The sequence below is a fragment of the Oryctolagus cuniculus genome, chromosome 21 (assembly GCF_051225735.1).
Source record: "Oryctolagus cuniculus isolate XC-2025 breed Fujian yellow rabbit chromosome 21, ASM5122573v1, whole genome shotgun sequence".
Lineage (NCBI taxonomy): Eukaryota > Metazoa > Chordata > Mammalia > Lagomorpha > Leporidae > Oryctolagus > Oryctolagus cuniculus.
Window position 1 is genome coordinate 49,971,815 of NC_142887.1, and position 14,750 is coordinate 49,986,564.

At 44.3% G+C, this 14,750-nt stretch overlaps 1 long non-coding RNA gene across 3 annotated transcripts; it reads left to right on the forward strand.

The window, feature by feature from the left end:
* Positions 1-1,646: 1,646 nt before the first annotated feature.
* On the forward strand, positions 1,647-14,250 carry LOC149120004 (uncharacterized). Of its 3 annotated transcripts, none has more exons than XR_016227047.1 (4): positions 1,647-1,902; positions 10,569-10,734; positions 12,383-12,674; positions 13,386-14,250. It is a non-coding gene; the product is annotated as an uncharacterized LOC149120004 (long non-coding RNA). The 3 variants fall into 3 exon arrangements; XR_016227048.1 differs by having other exon boundaries at positions 1,647-1,840; XR_016227046.1 differs by lacking the exon at positions 1,647-1,902 and adding an exon at positions 10,193-10,336.
* The last annotated feature ends 500 nt before the right edge of the window (positions 14,251-14,750 follow it).

Sequence of the window (14,750 nt, forward strand, 5' to 3'; positions counted from 1 at the left end):
TCCAAATTGTGTGGTTAGGATTCGTGGGTCCTCAGGGAGAATCCAGACTTCATACATGGAATTTGGGGGGAGGAGCTGTGAGTTTTGGGATCCCTGTCCCTTCTTTCTCCTCCTGGATCACAGAATTCCCCTCAGCTAGAAAGCAGGTCACCAAGTCCACAACCCAGTCCTCTTAGCACAGCTCTTCCTAGGGGGGTGAGGCTGTCTCCCTGCATCAGCTCTCAGCTGTGGCTGCTGGTTATGAGCAGACCCTGGGCAGGGATTTCAGAGGCAGCCCAAGCAGAGGCCAAGCATCCTTTCTGGGGGACTCTCCCTTTTCTCCCTGCCTTGGCATCAGCTCCCTGTGAATATCTGTTGACACAAAGAAATGGGGTTTGCTGGGGAGTTGAGGCTCCAAGACTGCTTAGATCAAACATGATACCCACTGGAAATCCTCTTTATCTGACATTTAGGTTTCATGCCACTTGGACCTGGCTTAGGTCATTTGTTCCAGTACCAACTGGTGGTAGATTTTTTTAAAAGATTTTTATTTATGCATTTGAGAGGTAGAGTTATAGACAGAGAGAGGGAGAGACAAAGAGAAAGGTCTTACATCCACTGGTTCACTTCTCAAATGGTTGCAACAGCCAGAGATGGGCTGATCTGAAGCCAGGAGCTTCTTCCAGGTCTCCCACATGGGCACAGAGGCCAAGTACTTGGTCCATCTTCTAATGTTTTCTCAGGCCATAGCAGAGAGCTGCATCAGAAGAGGAGCAGCCGGGAACAGAACTGGCACCTGTATGGGACACCAGCTCTAAGATGGGAGGTCGGCACCTCAGGCAGAGGCTTTAGCCTAGTACACCACAGCACCGGCCCTGGGGAGATGATATTCTAAGACTCTTTGATCAGTCCCTCCACAAGGGAAATTTTGTTTGGAAGAGTCATTGTGTGAAAATTTGTTTATCTTGGTTAAAATACAGGTAATTAGATGTTAATTCCATCCAAATCCCTCTGAGCTGATAAGGACAGGCAATATTTCTGGCCTCATAACTAAGAAACATTGTGATAATGCATGGATTTGTTTGCATTGCATTCTAAAGAATGAGGAGGCCCTTGAGGTCCCGTTGGTCCTTTAAAGCCAGTTGTGACTCCCACAGAAGCCCCTGGTGCAATTGACAGCAGGGAACAAGAATCAGAAAAATAATGCACTACAAAATATTTCTTTATTAAGGTGCTAACTGAATCTGAACTGAAGACACGATTTTCTTTTCATGTGTAGGTGTTCAACTCTTTTACTGGGACTAGAGTTATTTTCCAAACTAAATGCTTATGTTAAGATTTTATTCCTGCCAGTCCTAATTGAGAAAAAAATTATGGTTAATTAAATTATTGAAAGGAAGAATTCTGTGATGTCGATAATTTTCAAAAGGAGTTAAATATTTTAAAAAGGGGCGATGAAGTAGGCAGGCATACAGGCTAAAATTGATTTGTGAACTGGAAGACCATGCCTTCGCCACACCCCTGTGTGATGTCATGCCTCTACCTGATACCTTCACCACGCCCCTGTGTGACCTCATCCCCCTAGCTGGCCACACCTGGGTGCCAACCAGCCAATCAGGTTAATTAACCACTCCCCTTTGGAAGTGGGTTAAAAGCCTGGGACACAGTGTGTCTGGGCCTTCTTTTCTTGCCTGGCCTCCTGCCAGGAGGGGCTTCCCATAGCCCTGTGCCTCCAGGACGTGTGCCCTCAGGCCATGTGCTCTAGGCTTCCTGGCCTAGATGCTCCTCCATGTGGCTGGTTCCTGGTGCTCAGTATGAACCTACATTTACCTAACTCTCAGCCTCTGCTTTGCTGCCAGTGGTAAGCAGTGAATAGCAGCTCAAGGTGCTTGCTGCACGTGGCTTTTGTCTGCTCCCTGCTTGGTATGGATGCTACCCTGGTTTCTAGACTTTCCTCCCTCTCCTACCAGAACTAAACCCTCACTTTCCTAGACACCTCTCGCACTAAATAAAAACCTAAAGCGTACCATGCTGCTTCGTTAATCTGTGCCGGTATTTAGAATTCTCTAAATATTAGGCAAGAACCCTCTCGGGCTTTTAATATTGGGGATTAATAAGCTCATGGTGAAATCATATTGCACCCCAAATTCTGGTAACACATGTGGCACCCAGATAGCACTTCTGGGGAACTTAAGGGCCACATTTCAGTGTGGAATTTAGGGGGTTGTGTCTGATTTCAAAATGACATTATTCCTTCTCATATATGCTATATATATATGTGTGTGTGTGTGTGTGTATTTGTGTATGTTGTATATTGTTGTATATTATGTCTGAATGGTAAAAAATTCCTTAAGAGCTCTGTTTTAACTGACATAGGCAAATGAGTGTTCACATAAATTAAAACTAATTAACTCAAATATCTTTTTTTTTTTTTTTTTGAGAGGAAGAGTTAAAGACAGAGAAAGCTCTTCCTTTTTCTGTTGGTTCACCCCCCAATGGCGCTGCGGCCAGCGCTGGGCAGATCTGGAGCCAGGAGCCAGGTGCTTCCTCTTGGTCTCCCATGCGGGTGCAGGGCCCAAGCACTTCCCGGGGCCACAGCAGAGAGCTGGCCCAGAAGAGGAGCATCTGGGACAGAATCCGGTACTCCGACCGGGACTACAACCCAGGGTGCCGGCCCCGCAGGGGGAGGATTAGCCTAGTGAGCCGTGGCACCGGCCTCAAATATCTTTTGATTCATGTGACCTAAGTAAGTATCTGATAGGTTGTTTTAACTTTGTTGATAGATACAAATTAAAATATTTTCAGGGTTATTGACATGTTTTGTGCCTGGGTTTGCTGGTCAAGCAAAAGTTATACTTACTTTTTTGGATACTCAAAGTCATAAAAGTTCGATTTTGACAAGAAAAAAATGATGCAGGTTAGTGGTATAACGGAATGTTCATTAATTCCTGTTTGAAGTAAAATTTAACTCCTCGAGTTGTTCTTTGGCAAAACATGACTCAAGATTATAACCATACTAGTCTAATATTTTAGTTTCTTTAAAAATTGTTAATAATAAGTGGGTAAACATAAAAGAAATGTTTTCAAACTTTTGTACTGTTGGTCTTGTAAACGTTGTAAAAGACAATGGACTTTTGGATTTGACTACTTTAAAATAATTTGAAATTTTATGTTTCATTAAAATGCTTTGTTCTTATTTTAGAGGCTTTTTAGGATCATTTTAAATTGCAAATTAAGGAACCAATAGATAGGGAAGAGAAAAATGTTAAGGAAGCTATAAATTCGAGAATGAGAATGTGTCTTGTACTCAAGATGTGTTTTGAATAACAAAGAAAGCAAATGATCTTTGTCTTACCTGAAATAAAACTGGTGTTTGGCAAGGAGAGAGAGGAACAAAACAGAATAAATAACTTAGGTAATATAAAAATGTTACAGAAGATTTGTAGCAGATAATTTTGTGTGAGATTACTTTGGCTGAGATTAGAAGGAAATTAATTCTATGAGTTTCTCAAAATTGAGCATTGTTAATTGTTAGGAAAAGAGTTGCAGATTTTTGCTTCCCCATTTGGGGCACCAAAATGTTAGGGAAAGAGGTGCAGAATAGAGAGGGGGCAGTGTACAAATTTACAGCCAGACTGCATTTTTTTCAGAGAAAATAAGTCTGTAGAGGTGGGTGATCAACTGCCCACATGCACATTAGTGGATCACAGGGCAGAAGTCCCCAACCCCAGGGGCTGGGCCTTTTTATATTTTGGGTAGGGGCCAGCAGGCAGAGGGGAATTCCTGGAACTGGTCTTTCAGGTGTTAAGAACAAGTGGTCTTTCAGGTGGCTGTAAGGGGTGGGGTATGAATGCAATAGGGTGTGAAATCCAGTTGAGTTTCAAGGGCAAGGAATACATTCCAAGGACTACATTCCAGTGTTTACCTATTTTGGGCAATGAGGGAGAATGGCTGAGGCTTATGTCATTGTTCCATCAATCCTGACTCTGAGTATAGATGAGGAGAGGGGTGCCGATTTCTCTCTGGCTACTTCCTGCTGATAGGGGGCTTAGACATGGAGCCAGGACTTGAGCAGTGACCTATATTTGGGATTGGATTGATTGAAGAGGAAGAGCAGCCTTGCGTTGTGCCTGTGAGTTGGCTTGAGATATAGCAGTTATTTGTTTCTGCAAGAACCTTTGGAATGGGTTAATTATGCATGGCAGAAATAGGAGCACTATGATTATGAGGGCAAAAGGAGACACTAGAGCCATGGCCCATGGTGGAAACAACGGCCAAAATGAGACAGAGTTACCTTGTAAATGCATCGTGTTAGCGTGTCGACCTGAGAGGTGGGTCCTGTTGGGGTGGACTTATATGAGGGAGATGTAACTAGTTTTAATGAAGTAAAATGCACCCAGGGAGGGTGCCCTTTGAGTTTGGCTGTGGTGGAGGTAGTCAATATCACCTGGTAGGGCCCGCTCCACTTTGGTTTAGAGCAGCCTCATTTTGTTTTAGATAAACCCAGTCACCAGGTGGAAAGGTAGGGATATAGTCGGGAGGCAGAGAGTGTGGTTTGGGTAGGTGTGTATCTGCATACATCCATAAGTCATCGCACATTTCAGTAAGAAGAGAGGAGGAGGAATAGCTTCAGAGCTCTGTAGGGGAGGGAAGCTAGGTGAAAGAGGCCTTCCATAGGGAATTTCAGATGGGCTAAGCATTAAGGGCTTCTGGGGAAGAGATCCGATTCTTAACAGAGCTAAAGGAAGGAGTTTTACCAAGTCCAAGTAAACCTGGGTGGAGAGTTTAGTTAGAGCCTGTTCTAAAATTCCATTCATCCATTCTACTTTTTCCTGAGGAGGGGGGATGATAGGGGATGTGAAAATGCCATGAGCTATGAAGAGAGGCAGATACTATTTGAGTTATTTTAGAGATAAACTCTGGTCCATTGTCTGACTGATGGAAGCAGGCAATCCAAATCTTGGGTTAATATCATTTAATATAGTGGAAATGGTGGAAGCTCTTTTGTTAGTAGTGGGGGAAGCTTCCACCCACTCCAGGAAGGTGTCCTCCATCACCAGAAGGTACCATGTTTGCTTAACTGGTGGCATATGGGTGAAGTCAATCTGCCAGTCCTCTCCTGGGAGTGATCCATGGGCCTGGTGAGTGGGGAATGGGGTGGCCTGATATTAGAATTGGGGTTAGCAGTTTGACAGGGGCTACAAGTCTGAGATATGTTATGCAGAGTTTCTCTTATGGCAGGAGTTAGGTGTATATGTGATCTCAGGAAGTGAAGAAGAGAGTTTGAGTTTGAGTGATAGAGAGAATGGAGGTTCTTTAGAAAGGTAACTTGGAGAGAAGAAGGGAGTATTAGTTTTTCATCTAGAAACCACCATGAGTCCTTTCTAGATGCCCCTTGTTGTTGGAACTAAGAGATGTCTAGGTCTGAATACACAGGAGCTAAGTTACAGAGAAAAGATGGGATCCTCTCCCCAGGAGCCACTGTGTTAGCTGTCAGATCAGCCTTGTTATTAGCTTCAGATAGGAATTGTTTACCTTTCTGGTGTCCTTTCCAGTGAATAACAGCAGCTTTTGTTGGCAGCTGGGCAGCCTCAAGTAGAGCTTTAATCAACTTGCCATTTATTATAGGGGTCTCTCGGGCTTGCCGTATCTGGGCATTGGAATGCAAAATGTTATAGGCATATCGGGAATCTGTATATATATTGACTGTCTTTCCTTTGGCTAAGGTGAAGGCTTGAACCAAGGCTAATAACTTGGCCTGTTGGGAGGTAGTGCCTTGAGGTAGGGGCCCAGCCTCTATGGTCCTTTGCAGGGAGAGGAGGAGGTGACATCATGATGCCCCTCAATTATTTCATATCCAGTGGGAAAAGGGGGAGCTTTAGAAGCACTACCATTAATGATCCAATGCAGGGCTTTGGGAATAGGAGTGTCTGAGGTGATGAAGGTCTGAGGTGATGAGGTCAGAAAAAATCAAGGAAGTGAGGACAGGAATGGGGTTCGAGGGGATGAGAGAAGTGGGGAGGAGAGTAGCTGGGTTGAGAGAAGAGCAGGGATGAAAAGTAACAGTGGGCTGGAGAAGGGTAGAGTGAAGAACAGTTTAAGTGGGTTAGGAAGGCTCAAGGCGGGTGCTTGTAGAAGAGCCTTGTTTAGGATTTGAAACGGGGTCTCTAGGGAGGAAGTCTCTTGCAAGGGCTCATCTAGATTGCCTTTGGTAGCATTTATGAAAGTTCAATGAAATAGAACTATGGATTTTTCACTATGCAAAAGCAATAAGGTTATTCAAAGCGTATATATGTTAGGTAGGAAGTCAGGAATTTAGCCTATGTGTTTGTGAGGCAGGCCTGAAGACCAGCACCTGCTGTGAAAGCTCTGGAAGCCCAGCAACTTGCACTTCAAAGTCCTGCTCAGACCCCAGACCCCGATAACCTCCCAGGGGGTCCCAGCCCTTCCCCTCCCCCCCCAGGAAAGCTCCCAGGGGAATTCTCTCTGCTCAGGACCAAATGGGTTACTTGGTTACATGGGGCAATAAAACCTCCTCAGATGCCCTAAGGGAAGCCCCCCTAGTCTGCCAGCAAATCTGGGGAGGAATTTGCTAATTTTCACCCAACAAACCCTTCCACCTGGACTCTCCATCCTTTGTCCTGGAGGAGAGGGGGAGGAGGGTAAACAGACTCCCTTAAAAACCTAGGGAGTCTAAGCAGACTGCTTGCTCTGCCCTCTGCCTCTCTGCTGAGCCACCTGCCCAGGTGTATTTCCACTCAACCATGTAACCTCACTCTCCCCAGTCTGAGCGAGTGGGTGCTCTTTCTGTCCCTTCCGTCCTGACAGATGCCCTATCCCCAACAAAGCCTTAGCACTCTGCCCTCTGTCTCACACCTGAATTCTTTCTTGTGTGAAGACAGAACCCCACAGCTTCCATGGCCTTCCCTCTGGTAACATACATATTTGTAATAATCTTGCTGTTTCATTTTGAAATCTATTTTAATGCAGTTTCTCCTTTTAGTAGTTTCTACTTAATTGGTCATTTTCTTTGTCAAATTTCTAGGCATCTCCTGTAAGTTATTTCTTCCTCCTTGGTTCTGACTCTTGTGACCTAACATTAAAACTGTTTGTCTTAGAAGCCTAAGGTCATAGGATACTTGATTCTTCTGTCTTTTCTTAATGTGTTTAATTTTTTTCATGTAATCAGACAATTCCTTCAGCTTTTGTTTCTAAGGGTATTCTTCTATTCAAGGTTTTCATGGGGCAGGCGTCATGGCTCACTTGGCTAATCCTCCACCTGCCGGCATCCCATATGGGTGCTGGGTTCTAGTCCAGGTTGCTCCTCTTCCAGTCCAGCTCTCTGCTGTGGACCAGGAAGGCAATAATATTTTTAGACAGGAAGATAGAAATTAGCCTATGTGTGTGAAAGCAGTCATGGGAAACAAAACATGTGCTCTGCAGAAGGAATGCAGCAGCCTTAGAAGCAGGCCTAGGAAAGCAGCCCAGTACTTTACACTACAAAACCCTGCCCCTCCAATAAAGGCACACCAGGAGAAACCTGTTTGCTTGGTGCAAAGGAGGTTATTGAGTCTGATAACATTACCTAATTTTGCACCTGGGAAATATTTTGTCCATGAGTGGGGTGTGTGTGTGTGTGTGTGTGTAGAAACAGTGAGAAGTAGACACCCAGACACCCAACCCTTAGAAATCCCAGTGATTATTAAGTCTTCTACTCACAGTCAACTTCATAGGGGCATCTGTGGAAATTTACAGTAGGTTTTTAAAAGAGCAGGGGAGCCCCAGGTCTCTGTTCTACCATTAGGCTGAGGCAGAGCTGAAGGACACAGGTGCTGACCACCAGGAGGAATCGGAGAACTTAAGCCTTGTCATCGATCTAGCGACAAGCCATGACATCTGAAACCAGAGACCGTCAACTCTTCCATGACTTCACCACACCAAAGTAATGGGGGGAAAATGGTGATGAAGGAGGGTGATGGGGATGCATGTCTCACAAGGAATTTCCATGTGGACAGGCAGTGAGCAAAGCAAGATTTATTTACATGAGAAACCTTGCCACAGCAGCCACTAGGGGTCCCCAAGAGAGGGAGACCTGAAAAATGGAGTGGAGTTTTTTAACCACAATTTGGATGAGCAGAATAATAACAGCTAACAATCTATCAGAGGGACAGAATCATAATCTTGTCTAGCCTGCTCTTGTTAAAACAAAAAACCTTGGGAACGATCTGATAGGCAAATTCTGTGGTAAAACTAGGTTAGAAGGGTGGGATTGTTAACTTCCCTTCTATTCTCATGAGAAAATGAAACTCAGAGGAGTGGGCTCTCCACTTCTGTCTTGCTAATAGACAGGTTCTGGGGAGAAGCAAGTGTCTTGCCCACTCTTAAAAGGACTCCCCATTAGGTCATCTAGTCCTTACACCAGCACACCCTTCCTTAAAACCTCTTTATAAGCCCTCAAATACCCTCCTCCAACAGAATGGTACTCCTGTAACCACAATAAATGCATTTTTCCTTTTCAAATGTTTACCTTAATGAAGGCACCCTCTGTTGCTGTAATCTTGTGAATAATATTTGCATAAGAATTTCAGAAGCCCACTGAAAAAAGGAGATGATTAGGAGTGTCAGGCTTTTGCCCCAGCTGACAAAGAACCCTTTCCCCCCTCCCCCAACTGAGGCAGAAAGCCCCTGGGGTGACACCCTGGACTCCTCTGACTGGGTGGTGGGATGTGCCTCAGAACAAAGCCTGACAATCTGCATAATTGTCAATTGAATAGATTCATTGTTTTATTTGAATCCTCACCCTCCAATTACCCTGTCTCTTTAAAAATCCTCTGTACTGCGTGGTTTGGTAGAAAAGCACCTGTTTGGATGGAGAGAAACTTCTTTTTCTTTCCCCAAGGCTGCTGCTGCCTTCTTGCAATAAACCTTTTCCTCTGGCCAGGCCTCATCTTTGGTGAATTGAAGCGGCGAGCATCAAGAGCTGGATTATTCGCTCAATAACCACATTGGTGAGCGAACCAGAAGTTGGGTGTATTCTTCAAGTGGCCTGACCCTCTCACACTGGTAAGGAGGGCAATGGCCACTTGTACTCCCTCCCCAGAGCAGCTTGTGAGCTAACGTGGTGGCTGGGACTCTGGGGACATCCAGCAGCTGTCCTTTCTCTTCCTGCTGCACATTAGCTACCTATTAAGACAATGGCTTCCATTTGTGTACAGAGTCAACAGCTCTGAGACTGAAATTTCTGTCTCTGCTCTTTGGGTTCATGGAATTTGGACCTGGCTTAGGTCATTTTTTGTGGTACTGGTTTGTGTGAAATCGGAGAATACCCCATAAAATCCACACTAAATTGTGGCCCCTTAAAGTTCCCTAGAAATGCTATCCGGGGTGCCACATGTACTACCACAATTTGGGGTGCCATATGATTCACCGTGGGCTTATTACTAAATCCTCGATATTAATAAGCCCAAGAGGGTTCTTGCCTAATATTTAGAGAAAAATTCTAAATACCAGCACAGATAAACGAGGCAGCATGGTACGTTTTAAGCTTTTATTTAGTGAGAAAGATGCATAGGAGAGTGAGAGCTTTATTTAAGGGAGAGAGGTGAATAGGGGTTCATACCAAGCACCAGGAACCAGCCACATGGATGACCATTAGGCCTGGAAGCCTAGAACACATGGCCTGAAGGCCTTGCGCCCTGGAGGTGCAGGGCTACAACAAGCCCTGTCCTGGCAAGAGGCCAGGGAAGAAGAGCAGGTGGCTACACCGTGGCCAGACTGTTAACCCACTTCCAAAGGGGAGTGGTTAATTAACCTGATTGGCTTGTGGGCACCCAGGTGTGGGCAGGTAGGGGAATGAGGCCACACAGGGGCATGGCAAAGGCATCAGGTAGGGGCATGAGGCCACACAGGGGTGTGGCAAAGGTGTGGTCTTCCAGCTCACAAACCTAATCCTATTACTAAGAAGAAAGTGGTGTCCTATTGTAATACTGCATGGCCTGTGTATGTGTTAAATTTAAGAGAAGATGGCTGTTAAGTGGATTTTTAAAATATTTATTTCATTTGAAAGTCAGAGTTGAAGTAGGCAGGCATACAGGTTAAAATTGATTAGGTTTGTGAGCTGGAAGGCCATGCCTTCACGCCTCTGTGTGATGTCATGCCCCTACCTGGCCACACCTGGGTGCCAACCAGCCAATCAGGTTAATTAACCACTCCCCTTTGGAAGCTGGTTAAACTCCTAGGACATGATGTGTCTGGCCCTTCTCTCCCCTGACCTCTTGCCAGGAGGGGCTTGCTGTAGCCCCGTGCCCTAGGCTTCCAGGCCTAGATGCTCCTCCATGTGGCTGGTTCCTGGTGCTCGGTATGAACCCATGTTTACGTCTCTCTCTTAAATAACACTCTCTGCCTCTGCGTTGCTGCTGGTGATAAGTGGTGGATAGCAGCTCGAGGTGCTTGCTGCACGTGGCTTTGGCCTGCTCTCTGAGTGGTATGGACACTACCCTAGTTTGCAGACTTTCCCCTCTCCTACCTGAACTAAACCCTTACTTTCCTGGCTCCCTGATCTCTTAAAAACCTGTTGTAAATTTCCACAGATGCCTCTGATGAAATTGACTGTGAGGAACAAGAATTAATGCAATAAAAGGTGTTTTTCAAGCAGAATGCCAACTGAACCTGAAATGAAGATATAATTATCTTTATATATGTTAGTGTCCAGTACCATCACAGGGACTAGAGTTGCTTTCCAAATTAAATGCTCAAGTAAGTTTCTCAGGTTTCAACTGTGGAACAATAGGGTTAACTGAGGTTACTAAAAGCAAGAAGTAATTATATTTAATTGATTAGAACATTTATTTATTTTTCTTTGATTGGGAGTTTTAAAAAGGAGTTGTAACCATAAGAAAACCATCTTCCTTCCCTTTTCCTTTTCACATTTTGTATAGCAAAAACCACTTACTGATATTCTGAATTACCTGAATTACTCTGGAGCTACCAGAGTAATTCAACTACCAGAGCTGTGCCGACCTGGAGTCAGGTCTCCCGTGCAGGTGCAGGGGCCTAAGGACTTGAGCTATCCTCTACTGCTCTCCCAGGCCACAGCAGAGGGTTGGATTGGAAGAGGAGCAGCCAGGCTTAGAACCAGTGCCCATATGGTATGCCAGCACCACAGGCAGAGGATTAACCTACAGTGCCATGGTGCTGGCCTCATAATGGTGGACTTTTGACCCCACTGACAAGGATCCTCCAACCAACTGATGCTGACTCCCCTGGTTAAGAGGTCTCCATCAGAAAAAAAGCTTGGACATCTACATATCATCAGTTAAGGTGACTCATCATTTTATTTCTAACTTCCCCCTGAAGCTACCCTTGTCCTTTAAAAACTCTTTGGGAGAAAGAGAACATTTTACATCAAGAGCTCTCTCTTGGAGCCATGCTGTGGCATAGAGAGCTGGGCCTTCACCTGTAGTGCTGGCTTCCCTTGTGGGCACCATTTCATGTGCATGTTGGCTTCTCTCCTGATTCGGCTTTCTGCAGTGCAGGATGCTCCAGGTGCTTGGGCCCAACACCCAGCTGGGGAGGTTCCTGGCTCCTGGCTTTGAATCAGCCCAGCTCTGGCCATTTTGGCTATTTTGGGGGTGGGCCAGCAGGTAGAAGACCTTTATCTGGCTCTCCCTCTCTCCATGGCTCTGTTTCTCAAATGAATGAATAAAATATTTAGTTATTTATTTGACAGGTAGAGTTATAGACAGAGAGAGACAGAGAGAAAGGTCTTCCTTCCATTGGTTCACCCCTCAAATGGCTGCTGCAGCTGGCGCTGTGCTGATATGAAGCCAGGAGCCAGGTGCCTCCTCCTGGTCTCCCGTGCAGGTGCAGGGCCCAAGCACTTAGGCCATCCTCCACTGCCCTCCTGGGCCACAGCAGAGAGTTGGACTGGAAGCGGAGCAACCAGGACTAGAACCCGGTGCTCATATGGGATGCCAGCGCTGGGCCCCAAATGAATAAAATCTTTAAAAAAAAGGATAAATATCTTTCCCCAAGATGCCAGCTTCTAGAAATAAGCTCTTTCCTCTTGCCAACATTCATCTCTGTTGAATTGGCAACCCACATGGTGAGCCATAAGGGCCTGATTATTTGTCAGGTAATGGAGTTAAAAGATTTAAAAACTGTTGCAGAGATTTCTATGTTTCTCTGTCTCATAATGTATGCTATGCCTTATATACATGTACATGTAGTATGTTTAAAAGTTTGTTGTGCTTATTGTGTTAAAATCAAAATATAATTTTTCAGCTAAGCACAAAGAATATATGAAAGTGATGCAATGTTCTTTGCTTTCTATGAAGTTCAATTTTAAAGTTGTTCTTTGGCAAGATCATAACCTAAGAATAACCATACTTATCTAATATTTTAGTTTTTCAGGCAATCTAAGTATAAATGCTCAAAATGAATTGGTGGTCTTTGCTTTCTCTGCACTTTGCTGTGGCACCTTGTGCATCATCATGTCCTTGCAACCTAAGGGTGTCTCCCTCTCCTCATCTGCCTGAGAAATGGACTCAAGTGTGCAGTGACTGGAGAGGAGGTAAAGAACTGTATGCAGTGCTTGATCAGAATCAGCAACCAGGTTCAAACTGATGTTGCATACCTTGCTGCATTCATAGATGCATGTGAGATGGAGCAAACATTGACTAGCATCGAGAAGACAGGTGAGCATTTCTGCCTCATCCTTGACACCAAGGGGCCATTTTGCTGATCACTACATCACAGCAGAAGGCATGTGGTGGCAGACATGAGCAGGAGGTGGTATACAAACTGAACTACAAGCTGTGCAAGGTGAGGAGGATGACTGGGTACAAAGGGAATCCCACCCCTGATGGCTCATGATGCTTGTGCCATGCGCAACCCAGATCCTCTCCTCAAGGTGATCACGGGATGGATTACTGATTTGGGGCTCCTATGCAATTTGACATGAGGTAATAGACCTCAGGTTTTCCTGCCCAGGGATAAGAGCATCTCTGACCTACAGTGGCTGCAGAGAGATAAAGCAGTGTAGCAGCTAGAGAGACCAAGGGCTACTCTGCAGTAGCATGACTTTTTTTTCCTCAATAAATGATAAATGCTCATGAAAAAATAAAAAATGAATTGCTAAATGTAAAAGATAGATTTTTCTAAATACATGTACTCTTGGCTTAAAATATATAGAAGGGATTGGGCCTTTTGGTAAATGTTTTTATAAGTTGTTATACACAGCTGTTCAAAATTACTTGCTAAGTTATCACTAAACAATAAGTTACCTACAAGATGGTAGAGTCAAAATGAAGCCTTTGGTAGGGGTGGTATCTGTGCCTTTAGCAGATAAAAACAATGGTCTAGGTGGGAGTGATTTTATTTTCTGCTCTTTTCTTCCACATGTGCAGGGGATGAACTCTAAGAGCATCAGCTTGACCAGCCCACGATATGTCAGTGGATTGTTCATCTCAGGCCTTAAAGCTTTTTGGAAACCAACAGCATCACAGCTCACTTGGACTTCACACTGTTACTTTCAGCATGAAAATGTGTGGTTTGGTAGGGGTTTCTTATTCCTCAGAGGCAGAGAGCCTGACTGGCAGAGGAAGGCTGCAGAATAGGAAGGAATGTGTGAGTTACTTCTTTCACATGCCCACAGTTTACTTTAAAATAGGAAAATAGGGCTTCTGCAAAATGGAAAATTTTAGTTTATGACTGATTTTGAGGAGTGGCTTTCCTTTTCATGGACACTTAATTTTGTTCTGATGTTAATATACCAAATTTCTTCTGTGTATCAGATAACACCACCATTCATAAGTTAAGATTCTTGGTATTTGGATATCTGTTAGATGCTACTAAGAAAATATAGATAAGCTTTCTTTTTAAAGCTTTTGAGGTGGTGTCACAGAATAGCGTGTTGTAGATACAGTCAACTGCTTTGTTACCTTCCAAGTAGGCATCTGTAAGTACTGAAACTTAAGATGGCAGGTGATGTCCTGTAGACACTGCTGTTCAGATTGGACATAACTGACAGAGTTCATTCTTTCTCTCTAAAAGTGATAGGGGATTTGTAGCTTAGTGGTTTTTCATTTATTTATTTCTAATTTGCTGCTAATAATGTATATGAATTTAACATTCTGTGTAAATTGTCATTTGTTACTGCACAGTTTATGCAGTGTTGCTTTGCCAAATAAAAGTTCAAAGTAAAAAAAATCAAGTTATCAAGGATAAGAAATATTGTTTTAAGGTTTATTTAAGTATTTGCAAAGCAGAATAACACAGAGAGAGAGAGAGAGAGAGAGAGAGAGAGGTCCTCCATCCACAGGTTCACTCTCCAGAGGGCTACAATGGCTGGATCTTGCTGATCTGAAGCCAAGAGTCAGGACCCTCATCCAAGTCTCCCACATGAGTGCAGAGACCAAAGGATTTGTGCCATCCTCCAATGCTTTTCTAGGGCATTTTGAACCAGTGCTCTTATGAAATGCCAGCACTGCAGGTGGAGGTTTAACCTACTATGCCACAGTGCTGGCCCCAATAAAAATAATTCTAAATCAACATACCAAAATTTAGAATTCTTTGAAGTTTTATTTAGGTATTTGAAAGGCTGAGTTAGAGAGTGGGACAGAAATCTTCAACCTACTGGTTCAATGCCAGACATCTGCAGCAAGCAAGCACTGGGCCAGACTGAAGGCAGGAGCCTGGAGCTCCATTCAGGTCTCCTACATCTGTGGCAAGGATCTAAACACTTGTGCCATTTTCCTCTGCTCTTCCCAGGC